Source organism: Uloborus diversus, chromosome 1 (assembly GCF_026930045.1).
Source record: "Uloborus diversus isolate 005 chromosome 1, Udiv.v.3.1, whole genome shotgun sequence".
Taxonomy (NCBI): Eukaryota; Metazoa; Arthropoda; class Arachnida; order Araneae; family Uloboridae; genus Uloborus; species Uloborus diversus.
The window spans coordinates 67,808,473-67,827,200 of NC_072731.1; positions in this window are offsets into that span (position 1 = coordinate 67,808,473).

Here is an 18,728-nt window from a genome sequence, read left to right on the forward strand (position 1 = left end):
AGTGAGTGTTGCCTTGTATGTGTTCAGAATCTTGCTAGTTTAATGAAAGAAAAAAGCATTTAAAAAAATAAAACAGCCCTGGGATTTAGGTGAGCAATTTCACTTTTTTTTCTCCAATGCGTTTTCCTTTTTGGTCATAAGTTTAAAAACGAAATTGTTTCAAAAGAGTCGGGAAAAGTTCTTTTTGAGGCAATGCTCCTACGCAACATTCTTTTTACGATGCTGAATTTTTCCTGCTGCCGAGCAGGGCTGCGGAGTCGGAAGGAAAATCGTCGACTCCGGCTCCAAGATTTTGAAACATCCGACTCCGACTGCGGCTTATTTATTTTTTTTTAATTTATTTTTTCAAATCTCCCCTTATGGGAAGGGGGGAAAACTCCTAAATAGAGATTCAAATATTAATTCCTTTTTAATGAAGTTTTCGCGTTGTATTTTATTGTAAATCTAAGATGTATACAACGTTAGAAATTCAATATGAAAATCAAATTATCCGATAAGTGCAATTTCTAAAGTAAAATTACTAAAAAGTCCCATTTTTTAAAAAAATTAAAAAGATTAATTTGCTCCCCTTTAATGTTTAACAGATGCTGATCAAATCATGTGCTTTCAATTTTTGGAAGCACTGAGAAGAGTGAGAGAAAGAGTTTTGAAAGAAAAAAAAACTTTTTTGCTAAGTCAAAAACTTTTCTTGAGAGGTGGCGCCCCTCCCCCTCCCTCCCGGGTGGCACTCATCTGGTGGGTGACACCTCAACTTAATTTCAGAGTTTATAAAAATTGAGATTCTTTAATTCTGAAAAAATTTCCCAATAATAAATCTTAAATTTCATCTTGAAAATTTCAACAAAAATATTGCACTATATTGCGGAGAGAGGTCGTGTACATGTACGTCTGGAGCAAATTTTACACAAAATGCGGCGGTATACAGCTTTGTACGAATAGCTTTAACTATACCTACATTTCTTGGCTCAATTTTTAATTTTAATTTTTTAATTGACGGCTTCAGAATGAACCTTAATATGAAGATTTTAGAATTAATTATAATTATTGAGTGTTGTAAGCAATAAATCATATACTAATTTTATTTTGTACTTTTCAGTGTTAACCAAGCTTTCTTAGATAAAATTTTTAGAATTAAAAAAACATTTAGGGGGGGGGGGGTGTTGTACCTTGGGGCACTGCTAATTTCTAAGAATCTATTTTTAGCAGCCATGTTTTTATAATCTCTAATAGTAACCTTTCACCCTAAATGGTGCCATAGTAAAAATCAGCATCAAATGAGTAAAATTGACGATTTTGTGAGAGAAAGAGAATGTCATGACTCAAAAGTAAATATTTTCTTCCTTTTCATTTCATTTTCCGTCTTTGTATGTATTTGTAAATTTAGCCAACTGAATTTTATTCTGTTATAAAAGAGAAGTACTTTCATTATTTTCTCATAAGCAAATTATTTATAGTGCTTCTAGATTGACCATCATTTTGGTTTTCATTAAATCACGTGGTGATTGTACCTTGGGAAAGCCAAACATTTTGTACCTTAGGACACGTTCCAAGGTACAACATATGCATGGTTCTTAATAATTAAGATATGTTTAGGAACATGGAACAATCTTATATAAGTAGTCTTTTAAACAACTTTTTCTTTTCTGGTGCAAAATTGGTTCAAGTATAATAAGGCTGTTTCCTGAATCATGAAGACTTTCCCATAGAACAACAGGATGTGTCCCAAGGTACAATAGGATGTTGAACCTCGGGGTAGCTTGGAACTTATACTTTAAATGGCTGCCAACATTTTATTTTCAAATTGTCTGAATTAAAAAAATATATATTCTATAGAAGTATGTTGGGCTATTTTAATGTGACTTTTAGATTTTAAATTTGATTCAAATAATTGACGTTAAAAATTAAAATATGAAAAGTGTTCCAAGGTACAACATTATCCCCTATATTTTATCGGATCTTTTGTATTTGTGCTTTCGTACCAACACTCTTTTGAATTTACCAAGCACCCTGAGAAGTTTCTCGACTTGCTCAAGCGATACATGCATTCCTTTTACTATTTTATAACAGAGATCGAGGTTAAAAATATAATATTTTTATTTCAAAGTGATTATTTAGAAAATGTTAGGCAACAAAATTGTTTGCTGACAGTTGCTATCAGTTAAATTAAGTAAGAAAATAAGCAAACTAGGAGACGGCGTAGGTAGCTGCTACAGAAAATTCGATAAACTATCAAGCCAGCTGGTTGCCACAATGAGTTATTTTCTTATTATTAGGTATTTATACATGTAATCAAATTAATTGGTAGTTAATTTTTCAAAAAATGCTAGGAGAGTCAGGGAAAATTAAAGAAAAAAATGAAACCCCGAGTCGGAGTCGACATGTTTTCGAACGACTCCGACTCCTTTACCCTAAAATGAACCCGACTTCGACTCCACAGCCCTGCCGCCAAGTTATGATTATTCCACAGCTGTCTTTTTTTGTTTGCAAGTTTTCCGTAAAAAAAAAAAAAAAAAAAAAAATGCTTTCTTGCGCACAAAAGTAAATTTTTATAGTTTGTTTTCAACTGTCGCGTAGGGTATTTAAGTAGTTATATCATATTAAACCAAGATTTGTGTTCCTTGAATAGAAGACATGATTTCTCCTAACAGAAGTTTCTGATATTCGCTGATGTTTTTTTCTCACGTTTCTGAGTTAACGTAATGGTGTTGTTTCGGTCAAGTTGATACATTGCGTTTAGATCTAGTTGAAACCGAATTATACTTAGGCTCACAAATTTTAATGGTTATTTTCTTTTTCCAGAAAGGCTTAGACATGACCCCCCCCCCCCCTATACACACACACACACACACACAAAAAGAGCATCCAGGATTCGCATTTGAATTTCGACTTCTTGAATTCAAATTACGCTTTTTACAATCATGAATTGCGATAACTACCTACACGTTGGGTTTCTTGTTTCTACAAATGAAAGAGAATGGAAATGGTCAAGAACGTTACACCCGTCATATTATGACTTTGGATTTTCTAGAATTGGTAATACGCATTAGCGGAGTACACGGGGGGGGGGGGGAGATAAGGGACACTTGTTGACCCGGAGGGGGACACTTGTTGAGCCTGATGGGGGCCCAAATAGTAGTGGTAAATAATATGGAGGGGGCCCGTAAAAGTTTTATTTGTGATGGGTCCCAAAATTTCTGTACACCCTCCTGGTAATACAAGACATATCCACAAAAAAGAAATGGTGATTCGGGTGCGGTAATGCAGATGAAGAATTAATAGCCCATATCGACCAGTAGGTACACTTATAATAAAGATTATTTGCAGCGTATAACGTTATGTATTTTTATTTCTTATCAATCTCAAAAGATGGGAATTAGTAATCTTTAAATTTTGTATTTAGATGACTTTTTGCTGTTTAATTTCATCTAGATAAGTTTTTTGTTCTGAAAAACGTAATTTTACGCAAAAAAAGCCTTTTTTAAATGCCAAGTCTGCTTGAGCTAAGCCTCAGACAGGGGCGGTATTTTCAGCATTTCGTTTGGGGGGTCGATTTTCTTGAACAGGATTTTCCTCAGTATGGTATAAAATACATATTGGTTAACAGGAAGTGATAATAAAATGGTTTTAATGTTAAGAATATTAAGGCAATTTTGATGTTGAGAGCGAGACACAAAAGTCATCTTTCAAATGACTGACCACTGACCTGACTGAAACAGTCAAAAAACAATGGAAGCAAGAAAGCTATGTTAAAAAACACATTTCCTTCAGATTCCTCTCTGTAAAATAACCAAGAAAACTTTTTAAATTGGGCTAGTATTTATTTTGCGTCATTAAAAAGTATAGTCGCACAATTCACATAACAGTTCTTCTTCCCTCATGCTATAAATTTAACTTATAAGTGTAATATTTTCTTTTTTGTTTTCTGTAACCGATCTACGTAATATTGAACTTAAGACCAATGATAAATGTATCTCATCAAATCCTGTCTCAATTTCTTGAGAAACTGAATTGATCATTTTGTTCGAAAATTGCTAAGTTTCAATTGTCAATCCAAGAATTATGATTAACGAATTGAAAGTTTTGTGATAGAGTGTAGTATTGTTCAAAAAACGCTCCGCAGTATAAATACGGTAAACGAAAATTCAAACTAAGTCATACCATCAAAATGACATTCAGATTTCCTATCATTGAAAAAGTCGCTTTCCAGTAATTCGTCCAGGGGATTTTTATAGATTTTATCTCTTGAATACCATCGTGTGTCACTCAGAGATTGTCAAGTAAAGAGCATCAAGATATATTTGTAGACGTGAAAGTGTTTTTTGATTAGGATGTTTTTCAAAAAGAGCATAGCTTTACAAAGAGTTTCTAAGAAAGCATATAATACATCGAGTTACTAAAATGTGTTTCTAGTACAAGGAGTCAATGAATACTTACTAGCTAAACATTTAAATATAACATGAGCATTAAAATTTATGTAAAATGACATGGAGTTTACGCGTAAAAATTGCGCAGTCTCAACACTGTACCAGGATCTCATACAAGATGCCCGATTATAACATAGACTACGCATTTTTGACATATTTAACCCATATGAAGAGACTACTTCTTTAGTTAAGGAAAATAATTATTCTAAATCAGTTTTTTCTGTTCTGAAAATGCAGGCAAATGATTTTATAAGTTATCTTAAATGAATTGACCATTTTTTATTATTCTGAGTGAAAAATTTGGGAGTGCAACCGCCCCTCTCACCCCCCTCCCTATTTGCCGCCCCTGGCCTCAGGCGATTTGTAATTATGACTGCGGAAATTTTGCTCTCTAAATAAATAATAAAAACAGCCATCGCCATGGTAATCTGAAAAATCAGAGCAACATCAACTTTGGTCAAGTAAATAATCAATAAGCAATTCGTGATTGCTCAAAAAAAAAAAAAAAAAAAAAAATATCAATTTGAATTTTTGGCATCTTGAATTCAAATTATGTTTTTCGCAATCACGAACGTGTATGTTTGTGTAGGCGCATGTGTGTGGGTGCGTGTGTGTGTATGTATGCATGTGTGTGCGTGTTGTGTCTGCAGTGCTGTGTGTGTAGGCGTTCGTATTTGTGTATGTAGACATACGTGTTTGTGTCTGTGTGCAGGCATGAGTGTGCGTATGTGTGTATGTAAACATATGTGTTTGTGTGCAGGCATGAGTGTGCGTATGTGTGTATGTAGACATATGTGTTTGTGTGCAGGCATGAGTGTGCGTATGTGTGTATGTAGACATATGTGTTTGTGTGCAGGCATGAGTGTGTGTATGTGTGTAGGAGTGTGTGTTCGTGTCTGTGCGTAGGCATGAGTGTGTAGGCGCGTGTGTGTAGGACATGGACGCGACCTGGAGACGGTTTTCGCAAGAGGAGCAGCATCGTGAGGCCGGTCGGCGCGACGGTGATGCTGGCAGAGAGTGCTGGCGGGAAAATAAAATCAGCGTAACGCCAAAAACAGTCAAATGAGAACAATAAGCAATCGTGATTGCTCAAAAAAAACCCCCCCTCAAATGAATGAAATTACTCTAGAAATATTTAAAAGAGCGTAATTCGGAGAAGATAGTCATACTTTATTTACATTAACTAAATCAAATTTACTTTTAGCATCTCACTCGAACAAAATATTTTGTTAGAATCTTCTTTCAAAACAACACTTAAAAACTTCATTTCGCTTATTACTTCAGCGCAACAGTTTATTCTTTTGTGTATCTACTTGACTCACGTTGAGTATAGTAAATAAATTTCGAGAAGAAATTTAAGATATTATTCTTGCGAATACATTATCTCTACAAAGGTTTGAAATCATTATTTAATAGAAAAATAGTGCTTGCATCCGATGAAATTTTGATTTGGTACGTAACCCTCGTAACGAAAAATATAAAATAACAAATATAACAAAAATCAAAATGTAAAATGTGTCTAAACTATAACCGGTCTAGCCTATTAAGTTATCCTTTAAGTATGGATTTCATTATACTGTACAATTTTCAAGAAAGAAACAAAAGCAAATCTCTCACGAAGGTTTTCATCAGTTTTTAAATATCTCGTAAAGTTTGTCTACAGTTGTATTTTTGAAACTATACAGTTTCGAAAATTGGGAAGGGGGGGGGGGGAGAAGGAATTGATCTCTATCTATTGTTTTGAAAAAAAAAATCGATTAAAGGCAGTCCCTGAGCTCCATCCCTTACATTAACGTCAATAAATATAACCTATAATCGTGTTTTTAGAACTTCAATTTCAACAACTTTCCGCTGAGACCCCTGCACCCAGGACCGGATCTATAAATTTCGGACCCCCTACAACAAAATTTGTAGGGCCTCAGAGGCCAGCAGTGTATATTTATAACGTTTTTTTTTTCAGTTTTTTCTTCAATTTCTTGGGCCGTAAAAAGACCAGGTGCATCCCCGCACTACGGGGTCTGCGGGTGCGCAGATCCGGATCTGCCTGCAGCTGCACCTTTGTGCCCCATAACATCATCAAAGAAAGTCTAAAACTGCGTTTTTAAAACTACGAGTTTAAAATTTTTACCGGGGGAGAACCCCCGCCCCCCCCCCTCTCTCCTAATTTTTCCTATCCAATTAAAGGTTCTCTTTCTCCTCTCTCTTTTTTCTGGGGAAAATGAAAAAACCTCCCGCCCCTAAGATTTTTTTTCTCTCTGGTTGCGCCACTGAATGATGCGCATAACAGGGGAAAGCTGCGATTTTGCTAGATGGTCTGAAATCGGGGTTCGGATCTCACACCCTGCACTACCTAAATTACCAAAAAACAAAGTCAAAATTTTTCGTAGTAAACTTTTTTTGTCAGAAATATCGTTGTTTTTCCTTTTTAAATACGAATAATCCCCCCACCCCAAAGCTTGTTGATTCAAAAAAATATGACTTTTTGCATTGTAAATATAGGAAACCATATCACTTTCGTTGTGTCAATTAAAGGGGGCCTCCGGATAGGTTGCGCCTGGGGCCCCAAAATCGCATGATCCGCCACTGCTGAAAATGAATTCGAAAACTCGCTCCCCTTTCTAAAAATTTCAATGGCGTGGTCTGCGCCATGAAACACCCTTGTGAGCACCCTTGTGTTAATGAATATTTAGAATTTTGTGGGGGAGCGCAGTAAATATTTCGGTGTTCACAGCTCCCACACAAATTGCTAAGTTTTGTGGTAAATACGAATCCTCACGCACATGACTTACAGCCCATGACTTACAGAGTTTTTTGCGTTGGCAAAATGGTTTCTTGTCCTCAAAATAGAGGTGAACTAAATTTGAATGTCTATTAATTACATCGCTAATATTGTAATACTGCACTATTCACTCAAAAGTAACTAACTTACTTTTGTTTCAATTTTTGTTGTTTTTCTCTGAAGTCTAAAGTTAGCATTCTAGGGCTGATCACAGGGCTGCCCAGTCGAAGGGAAAATGACCAACCCCCTTACCCCCAAAATTAGTCTGACTCCGACTCCACAGCCTTGAGTACTCATCCCCACTGCAATCTTTTTTTTTTTTCTAAGATTTTTTTTTCCCAAAAATTATTTTTGTTTTTATAAAACTAATGCTCCCCCCCTCCTCTTTTCTTTCAAAAGTTTCAGCGGTTTTTAATTTCTTTATTTTAGAGTCATATTAGCTATTGTTTTCGTCACCTCTGTTTTTCGCATCTGGGTGAATCTTTTTTGAGCAATGACGAATTGTTTATTTATTTCCCCTGATCGCTTGAATTTGACTTTTCTGATTATAATGAAAACGAGAAAATAAGTCTAGCTTGTTTTTTTAATACTTATTTTAAACCAAACCTTGTGGCACGACAGCCCGTGAGGGTCAAGGTCTACTGTACTCAGTTCAATTTTCCCGACCAGGGGCTCTGGGTGCAAAACAGATTTTCCGGTTAGGTTGTCAGCATAACACGGAACCCCCAGTGTTTGGTTCCCAAGTACCCATTGGTGCTCATTTTATCGAACCACTGCAGGGATGAACGCCTATAATAATTCAACCATGCCCGATCCGGGAATAGAACCCGGACCTGTGGCGCGAGATGGCGATACGCTGCCACTGCGCTTCTTAGTATTTATTTAAGAAGAGAAATTTTCGTCATTGTGGTTACAAATTGTCTGTGTTCACTCAAGCATATTTTACTTTTGGAGAATGAGTTTTTTGTGTAAAATCACATTTTTTTTTCAGGAAAAACACTTAAAAAGATGAACTTAACCCCTTTCCGCTCGCTCCCGTGAAAATGCCGTGCTGGGGTTTCGACCTTCATTTCTTGCCCCCGTGATAGTGCCGTGCTGGGGTGTGCAATATTAACGCGACGAAACTATTAAAACCAATTTATTTATTTTGCCCAGAATACATTTTATTTCTCTCTTTATGCACTAGATGGCAGCACCAGTCCATTTTAAATGTAATTGTTGATTTTAAATGTAATTGCAGATATGAAGAAAGGAAATTTCGTACTAACTTACCAGATTGGGACTTTGGCCTCTGTATTTTAAGCTTTAAAATTTACCACACAAGAAAAATTTACTTATCTTTACTTATATTACACAAAAGATTAATAAAATTCTTTTTTAATGTTTAAAAGGCGTATTTCTTAAATTTTCGCTGCTTGCTTGGGCTTGCTTGTTGACTTTTCATAAAATTTTAAATTTTTTAAAAATTTTAATCTAAAAAATATTGAAAATGAAAAGTTGAATGCACATTAGGGTGGAGTGAAAAAAAAAACGAAATTGAGAAATATGTTTAGCCTGTATGTGGAAAAGTTGCCTCTTACCAAGTCTATTTATTGTCATACAAAATTTTAGCTAAATCAAACAATATCTTTAGCTGCCCATTTGAGGGATTTTTGAATCCGTATGTGTTGGACGCTACTCGACGTTAAATCCCGGTTATCACAAATTTGCCATTTCATCTGCGCTTGCGCACGGACTTTGCTTTTTGGGCTTTCTGTTTTAAGATTTCGTGTTGCTTGTTTATATTTAGGGTGTGCTAGAGTCCCAACAAATTAATGAATGCGATTAGAGTATTTTCACAGCAATTTCGGGATACATTATATGAAACTATGGATATGAATAACTGATAATCTTTATAAAGAAAAGAGAAAAATTACACTTCAATATTTATTGGTTTGGAAATATTTATTTAACGTAAACGTAAAACACGTTATGTACTTCAAAACTGATCGGAATATTACAAATATCCGTCTTTTGCGGATATTTTACGTTAAGCGTAAACAGTTTAGTATTATACATTTGTATTTAGGTTGAGGGTTCGGCTTTGTATTGGAAGTGATGCTGCAGGTCGAGTACGCTCTTCTGAGGTTAAAAATTTGGCCCTGAAAATGGCCTTTGTTTGATAGAAAAATCAGACTCCGAATCCATAAATAATTAAGACGCAAAACTCAATCTTTACCGAGGCGTAAAAACTAAATCAAAGAAAGCTTTAATTTCTAATTTTTATCTGTTCTTATCTCATATTAACAAATTTAAATGTTTTTTATTAGTTTGAGCAAGAGTTTCGAAATCAGCAAAGTCCGCGCGCAAGCGCAGTTGAAATGGCAAATTTGTGATAACCGGGATTTAACGTCGAGTTTGGACGCTCAATGTATTGCTCCGACTTCATTTTGCCACAAAGCCGGAAATAATCCAACTAGAGAGCTGGTTCTTTTTTCCTCTTAAAGTGCTTAATTAGAGCTTTAATTTGAGTGTTCATATGCCTAGCTCAATTAACCAATTCAAGTTCTAGATTTTTGCTAATTTATCAATACGGAAAGGACATAGCAGTGTCGCTTCATAAGCATTGGAGCATCAAAGAAGCCATTATTTAATCGTCTCTTTTCAGCAAATCATCAAACGAATTGCATTAAAGGGAGCCTGAACTGTAGCTTTTTGAAGATACGAAGAATTACTGGACAAACCAAGGGAAATCGGGAAACATCTTACATCAAAAAGAAATGTTGTCAACTTTGGTAAACGATTGCGCCATCACTGATTTTCATCTCAAGATGCATTTCTCCTTTCAGTGATTCCCGATCATCGCCTTCAACGCTCTTGGACCCTCACGGAGTAAAGGAGTAAAAATATATATATTTTCATTTATTGAACTTGTTTCTCCGTTAAAAACTCAGCATTTGGTTTTGAACTTCAATTTAAATATCTTTAGAACGCCATATTGTTGGCGATACTGTTGCTTTATAATAAGTCTAGAGTGATTTAGCTCTCGGTATTTCAAACGCCAATTTCTGAACCAGTTACATTGTTAAAATATTTTACTTGGCATAGTTATTACTTTTAATACCACGTGACCAGTGCTAAGTGTTATGACTAATTTTCGCTGCCATTTTATTTTACAACAATATTTCAAAAAACAATAATAATAAATAACTGTTAATTGATATTAGGCTTAACCAGTAAATAACACAATTTATACTCGATTTATAATAACTAGTGCTAATAATGGATGAAAATAATCGCGTCAAAACTACTCTTGATCCAGGGCAAGTTATTTCAGATATTGAATCAGTACCTCAATCTTTGGGAAAAATGAATGGCAAAGCTAAAATTATGAATACTCCAACAAAGAGGTATAATCTTAGAAATACTAGCTTTTCGTCAATTACTTCATCGGACCAAGTGATAGAGGTCCTGGAATCACAGAATGCTAACGATTTGATTGGTCCATTTTCAGAATACTTTCACAAAGATTGCCGTCCTACTGAGAATTATCTGTCGTCCGATAGTCCTAACGACGATTTAATCCAGTTTCTAAGAGAATTAATAACTGGAAAAGACCGGAGAAATAGGTTTTTTCTGAGCCAAGAGCTACAGAAAACATCCCTCTTAGTTGTTGAATTAATAGAAAAAAGGCTTCATGAACAAGAAAAGTCTCGAGTAGGAATGAATGATAATATCGAACCTCTGTTGAACTCTCCAGTTTCAGTGCAAACAGAACCAGAAGGGAATCAAGATCCAAGATCATTCCCACGTTCTAAAACTGATTTCCCTATACTTGAACGCATTAATGTGCATTCTAATCTGAATCACGATATTACAGTCCCGATGCAAAAGCCAAGCTACGCACAAGTAACTCACGTAGAAGAACACACACTGCTATTATATCCTGCGAGTACGAAACAAAACCCACGATCTACTGATTTGAGAAATACTTTAGAATCTAGCTACAACCCCTCAAAAGATGGAATTTCTATCAATCGAGTCAGGTTTATTGGTAAAGGAGGACTTGCCATTGATGTTCCGTCGATTCGTGATTTGAATTTTCTAAAACAAAAAATCGTGGAACATCCAAAACTTTCTCAAGAAATTACAGTACGTATTCCATCAAAACGCAAACCTAAAATAATCATTTATGATTTGTCCAAAGATTCTGAATGGGAGGAAATTGCCTTAGCCTTTTCGCGTACTTATGGTCTAGAAACGGAAGATGATTTTCAATTCTCATTTAAACTTAGTGGAAAAAGAAATAGGGAGAATTGGGTCTTAGAAGTCACTCCTCAAGCATTTAATATTATAATATCATCTCCAAAAATCAACATTTCGTGGAGAGTTCATTCTTTAAAAGAATTTATTGGAATAAAACGTTGTTACAAGTGCCAAGGTTATGGCCATATTGCCTCAAAATGCTTTTTAGAGGGCATATACTGTGGATTTTGCTCAGAATCCCATAATGTAAACGATTGTGATTCACACAACGCTAGCTGTATTAACTGCCATATTTATAATAAGAGGAACAAAACTAATAACAATATTGAACACCCACCTTCTTCCACTGATTGCCCTTGTTACCAAAGGGCTGTTGTTCTCTATCGTAAAAATATTTGCTATGTCTAGTGAGATATCAAATTGTTCCTCTAACCCTTTGACTTTTTGAGATTTTTTATCATTTTCTCATGCTCCTTCAACGCTTCTTAACACTACAACTCAAACATCAATTAAATTGGTTCAAATCAATTTACAAAGAGCATATGCACCTACTTCCAATTTAACTATGTTCGCAAATGAAGAAAAAATTGATATTTTTCTGGTCCAAGAGCCATATTTGCACAATTCAAAAATTTCGGGTATCCCATTATCTTGGGGAAGTATTCTTTCCAATAGTGGCAGGGCAGCGATTGTCTTTGCAACTAATCAAATTACTCCGTATGTAACATTTGTTTCTTACGATTTTGTTTCAGCAAAAATTTCACTAAATAACTCTACTATAATTTTAATTTCCGCTTATTGCTCTCCTTTGGAACCTCTTGAAGAACTTCTGATTGAACTTGATGATTTCTTAACTTCAACTTCTCCAACACCTTTAATTCTTTCAGGTGACTTTAATGCTAGATCAAGATCTTGGGGGTATCCACATAACGAATCAAGAGGTGAATTATTATTAGATTTCATAGCAACCCATAACTTGGACATATTCAACAATATAAATTTTCCTCCGACTTTTGAGACTCCACATGAAAAAGGTTGGCCTGATTTAACGTTCGGAAGAAACTTTCGCCTCCCTATCTTATGGTCAATAAGTCAAGAAATTTCTCTAAGTGATCATAAATATATAATAGTTGAAATCCAAGCTGCTTTTTCAAAATCTCGCTTCATTAGGTATAAAACTTCATACAACACAGCTAAATTTAGAAGATGCTTAAAACAAAAAATACCACCAATAATTCCAATCTTACCAACAATTCAGAATACCACTGAACTTGATAGTTACGTATCTACTTTAGTACAAATAATACAAGAATGTGCAAATGACTCTTTTAAAAAGAAATATTTTACAATCGCAAGTCCAGCAACATGGTGGCACGAAGGCCTTTCTCAACTAAAAAATCAAACTAGAGCAGCAAGAAGAAGATTTCAACACTGCAATGACCCAAATATGCTCATTTACTATAAAAATATTTATAAAAAAATATTAGCAAAATATAAAAAAGAAATCCGTCTTTCCAAAAGAAAATCTTGGCAAAATTTCTGCACAAACAGCAATAAATCTTTTGGGAAACCATACAAAATAGCTTTCGGCAAATATTTTACTCCTGTTCAGATGCAAGAAAGATTCCCTCAATATGAGACAGAAAACTCTTTTCTTCAAGATCTTTTAAATCATTTTTATCCAGCCTCTCAAGATTCTTCAGCTATCCCAATAAATAATCACAGAAATATTTCACATGGATTATCAACTCCCTTCACAATACAAGAAATTGATTATGCATTTAAAATTATTCCCAAAAAGAAAGCGCCGGGTAAAGATGGACTTGACGGAATTATTTGGACTACCTTTCATGAGACTTTTCCATATTTTATTAGCAATTTATTCAACACCTGTTATACTCTAGGTCATTTTCCAACTTTATTCAAAGAAGGCGTACTCATTTTATTCCTTAAAGATGGAAAAGACCCAAGAGAATTCTCTTCTTTTCGCCCTATTATACTATTACCCACTATCTCGAAAATCTTGGAGAAAGTCATGCTTTTTCGGCTCCAAAGTTATTTAATCCTTAACGGATATCATCATCCAGATCAGTATGGTTTTGTACCAAGAAGATCCACTGAACATGCTTTAGCTAATTTTTACTCTAACATTCAAAATGGTATTCGTTCCGGGGAATTAATGGTTGCAATATCAGTTGATATTGTATCAGCATTCGACAACCTGCCCTGGACCAAAATTTTATTCTATCTGCTTCACACTAAGTGTGAATCATCAATTTATAATCTTTTTTCTAGCTTTCTCTCAAATAGGTTCATTTTCATAAATTCCACAAATGGTTTTCTTAAAATTCCACAAACAAAAGGTTGTCCACAGGGTTCTTGTAGCGGTCCCGAGCTTTGGAATTTAGTGGCAGCCTCGCTGTTATCAGCTCCATGGCCGGAACACACTAAGGTGCAAGCCTTCGCTGATGACTTTCTCCTTTTAGTCTACGGACGCACTAGGGAACTTCTTCAAGCTAATGCCAATTTTTCTCTCAAAATCTTCCATAATTGGCTCCTAGAACATAATCTCAAAGCTTCCGAAAGCAAAACTATGGCTCTTCCTTTTAAAGTTCCTCGCAATCTGGTTCGTCCCCCCATTTTACGTCTGGGTGACAAGTTTATTAAACGAACAAAAGTTTTAAAGTATCTTGGCCTACATTTTAATCAATATCTAACGTGGAATGCCCACATAGATTGGATTAAGCACAAAACTTTCTATAAGCAAAGCTGTCTGCAACGCCTAGCAGGTAGAAACTGGGGGATTCGAATGGCAGAAAGAAGACTGATTTACACTCAAATTTTTGAAAGTACAATACTTTATGCAGCAGGATTGTGGGGTAGATGTTTACCAGTTAAATTAGAAAAGCAATTACTAACTCTTCAACGCAGGGCACTTCTCACTATAACCGGAGCATACAGAACTTGCTCGCACACCGCTTTGCAAACCTTGACTGGTATTCCTCCAATAGAACTAACAGTAAGGGAAAAAGTATGGATTTGGAAAATAGGAATAGAATCAGCAGAGATTATTCTAGATGGAACTACTTATTCACCTTCAGATTTTGAAACTCCTGCACCTAAATGGTTTTCCAATTCACATTTACAAATTAAAGAATATCCAATCTCAATAAATTCCAATTCTACAAATCTTTCCTTTCATCGCTTATACACAGATGGCTCTCGCACTTCCACCGGTACAGCATCAGCATATGCTTATTTTGAGGGCGAAACTCTTTCATCGTCTTGGAGTATCCGACTTCATCCCGATAATAGTATTTTTCAAGCTGAATTATTTGCTATTCATCAAGCATTAAAGTTCTCGGATTCACTTAACGCTGATTCCATTCAATTTTTTTCGGATAGTCAGTCTTCTCTCTTAGCAATTAAAAATCCTCTTCAACGGAATAAAACAGTATCTGATATTCAACAGTCATTATTAGGTAATTCTTCTGTCTCAATTCATTGGGTAAAAGGGCATTCTGGGGACGTCGGCAACGATCTGGCTGATCGCTTAGCAAGAACTGCAGCTGACGACCCGCAGTTTCCTTCTTCATCTATTCCTCTTCCAAAATTTTCACTAATTTCATACATTAAAAAACAAACATTAGATGACTGGCAATTTAGGTGGAATGAAGCGGATACTGGACGAAGAGTCTTCGAATTCTTCCCCACCGTTCGTTTTTCTCCCCGCATTAAAGGTAGGTTTGAGACAATTTTCTTTTCTGGCCATGGACCATTCCCACAATATCTTCACAGATTTAACCTTTCTGATTCTGCTAATTGCTCTTGCGGCGAATTAGGTTCTCCGGAACATTACATTTTTTTCTGTCCACTAACATCGCATTTGCATATCAGACGTAATCATAGTCTTTCACTCAATAAAAACATATTGTAACGGATTCGGTGCGACTTCCACTTTCTTGAAATGAAAACACAGTTCTTGATAAAAACACAGGAAATTTATTTACACTATGTACAGGAAAGATCTTCAACAACTGCTAAATTATTCATCAGCAATTAAGCAATTATCACACAACACCGTAAACTCAACGTTTACACACGTATTTACTTCCAAATACGAAAACAACACAGCGAAATGCCTCGCTATAAACAGAGCAAAAATCTTCTCAGTTCGAAATCCTCAACGAAAACTAACTGTTTATCCATCGCTAACGGCTTAAATACACCGAAAAGAAATTTCTCAAATATTCCACACGCTTCTGTAAAGTAGTAGACCGTTATCAATGAAAAGAAAGAAAATAGGGGTCGTATAATTTAGCCGAATGAAAAAGGGGTTGTATATTCATTACGGGAAACTATTTACAGGTTACGTTCCTACAATAATTACTATTTACAGAATTTGTAACATTGCCCCCTTCCCAAGGACTGCACGTCCCGGGCAGTACAATCCCCAGAAAGGGTACAAAACTTCTATCACAAGTTTACAAATATACACATTAATTAACAACTAACAGATACAGAAAACAATAACAAGAAATATTACTAAACATTAAAAGCAAAAATTATCTACAACTTTTATGTTATCAACCATGGTTGTTTACGTAATACTCATGAACTATGGCCATAGTATGGGGCTAACCGATCATAATGTACAACCCTAGGTTTTGCATTAGGTGATTTTTGGATCCTCACTACGACGTCATTTAGTCGGTTAAGGACTTTGTAGGGTCCATCCCAATGCGACTGCAATTTGGGTGACAGACCTTTCCGTCGGATGGGATTCCATAACCAAACCTTGTCGCCTTCGTTGAATTCATGTCCAGTAGACCTTGTGTCGTATCGGGTCTTCATCTTCTCCGCCGCGATGTTGATTCGCTCTCGTGCGAAGTTATGAACATCTTCCAACCGGGCCTGGAGATCCTGGATGTACTCCTCAGGCGATGAAGGCGCATCCGGAGGACGACCGAAGACGAGATCACAAGGTAGCCGAAGTTCTCGTCCAAAGAGCATCTGAGATGGGGCAAATCCAGTAGTCTCGTGGACAGCACTGCGGTAGGCCAGCAGGAACAAAGGTAGCTTCTTGTCCCAATCCTGTTGATTTCTGGATACCATAAGCGAGAGATTATTCAGGATTGTGCGGTTAAATCTCTCCACCATGCCGTCCGATTGTGGGTGTAGTGGTGTTGTCCTAGTTTTCTCAATTCCGAAAATTTGACATAGGCCCTTAAACACAGCAGAGATGAAATTCCTCCCTTGATCGGAATGAATCTGCAAAGGTGTTCCGTATCTCGAGATCCAATGTTGGACTAGAGTCTCTGCTACGGTAGTAGCCTCTTGATCTGGAATGGGATATGCTTCCGGCCATTTGGTGAAGTAGTCGATGGAAACAAGAATGTATTTGTTCCCATCAGCAGTTCTTGGTAGAGGACCCAGGATGTCGATCCCAATTCGTTCGAAAGGAGCTCCAACGTTGTACAGATGTAGCTTTCCTCTGCTTCTCTTCTTCGGTCCTTTACGAGCAGCACAGGCGTCACAAGAATGGCACCACTTCTCCACGTCATCCTTCGCCTTGCTCCAGAAGAAGCGCTCCCGAACTTTATTGAGGGTTTTCAAGACACCAAAATGTCCTCCAGTCGCACTACTATGTATTTCTTTCAGAACATCTGAAATCCTGGATCGAGGAAGTAGTAACTGCCACCTAGATGTCTTGCCGTCGTCAGATTCCCATTTCCGGTGTAGCACGCCGTTCCGTAAATGGAGTGAGTTCCATAAAGCCCAATATCTTTTTGTTGCAGGACTGAAGATGGAAACGTCCTGCCAGCTAGGGCGTCGACTGTCACTTTCCATGAACTCTAAAATTGGTTTTATGTCGGGATCTTCAAGTTGATCTTTTCGAACTTGGTCATCACTCCATGGATCAGGTTCTGATGATGTTGGACTCACTATCACCTGATAGGCGGTAGGGCTAGTCGTTCCATACTGTTTCTCGATTCGGGAACAATAGTGGCAGTTCTCAGGACAGGGTCTCCTTGATAAAGCGTCAGCATTACCGTGAGATAACCCTTTTCGATGCTTGATCTCCATGTCATATTCCTGGAGCCGCTGTATCCATCTGGCTATCTGGCCTTCCGGATTTTTGAAGTTCAAAAGCCAAGTTAATGAGGCATGATCTGTCCGAAGCAGAAATTTTCGGCCGTAGAGGTAATGATGGAAGTGTTCTACAGCTTTCACTATGGCCAGTAACTCCTTTCTGGTGACGCAGTAATTTCGCTCCGACTTTGATAAGCATTTGCTCCAGTAAGCGATGACATGTTCATTTCCGTCAATTTCTTGGGATAAAACAGCTCCGATGCCCTCGTTGCTCGCATCAGTGTCCAGGATGAAGGATTTTTCAGGCTGAGGATAGGCGAGGATAGGCGTTGACGTTAAAGCCTCCTTCAGTCGTAGAAATGCATCTTCGCATTCTTTGGACCATTCGAACTTCTGCTTGCTCTCCGTCAGCTTATGCAAAGGTCGTGCAATGTTGGAAAAACCCTTTACAAACTTCCTGTAGTAGGTGCAGAGCCCCAGGAAACTTCGCAGCTGATGGATGTTTTCGGGACGACTCCAACTCTTGACAGCAGACACCTTTTCTGGATCGGTTTGTACACCCTCAGTAGAGATGATGTGACCAAGGTAGTTCACTTCCCGGCGGAACAAATTACATTTGGACGGGCTTAACTTCAGATTGGCTTCCTTAAGCTTTTGCAGCACCTTCCTAAGATTTGCCAGATGTTCTTCGAAACTGCGTCCAACGATGATGATATCGTCTAAGTAGACCAGACAGGATTCGTAGGAAAGTCCTCTTAACACTGTCTCCATAAGACGCTCGAACGTAGCTGGTGCATTGCAGAGGCCGAAGGGCATCACTTTAAACTGCCATAAGCCTTGTCCGGTTGTAAACGCTGTCTTCTCTCGGTCATCAGGGTGTATCTCAACCTGCCAGTAGCCGCTCTTCAAGTCCAGGGTCGAAAACCACTTGTGTCCGGAAAGAGTGTCCAAGGTGTCGTCTATCCGTGGAAGAGGGTAACTGTCTTTCTTGGTGATTTCATTCAGCCGTCGGTAATCGACACAAAATCTGGTGGAGCCATCTTTCTTTCGGACCAAGACGATGGGAGAGGCCCAAGGACTGGACGAGGGTTCGATGACATCATTCTCCTGCATCTCTTTCAGGAGGGTCTCGACCTCTTCCTTCTTGGCAAACGGTAGTCGTCTTGGATGCTGTTTAATAGGGGGGT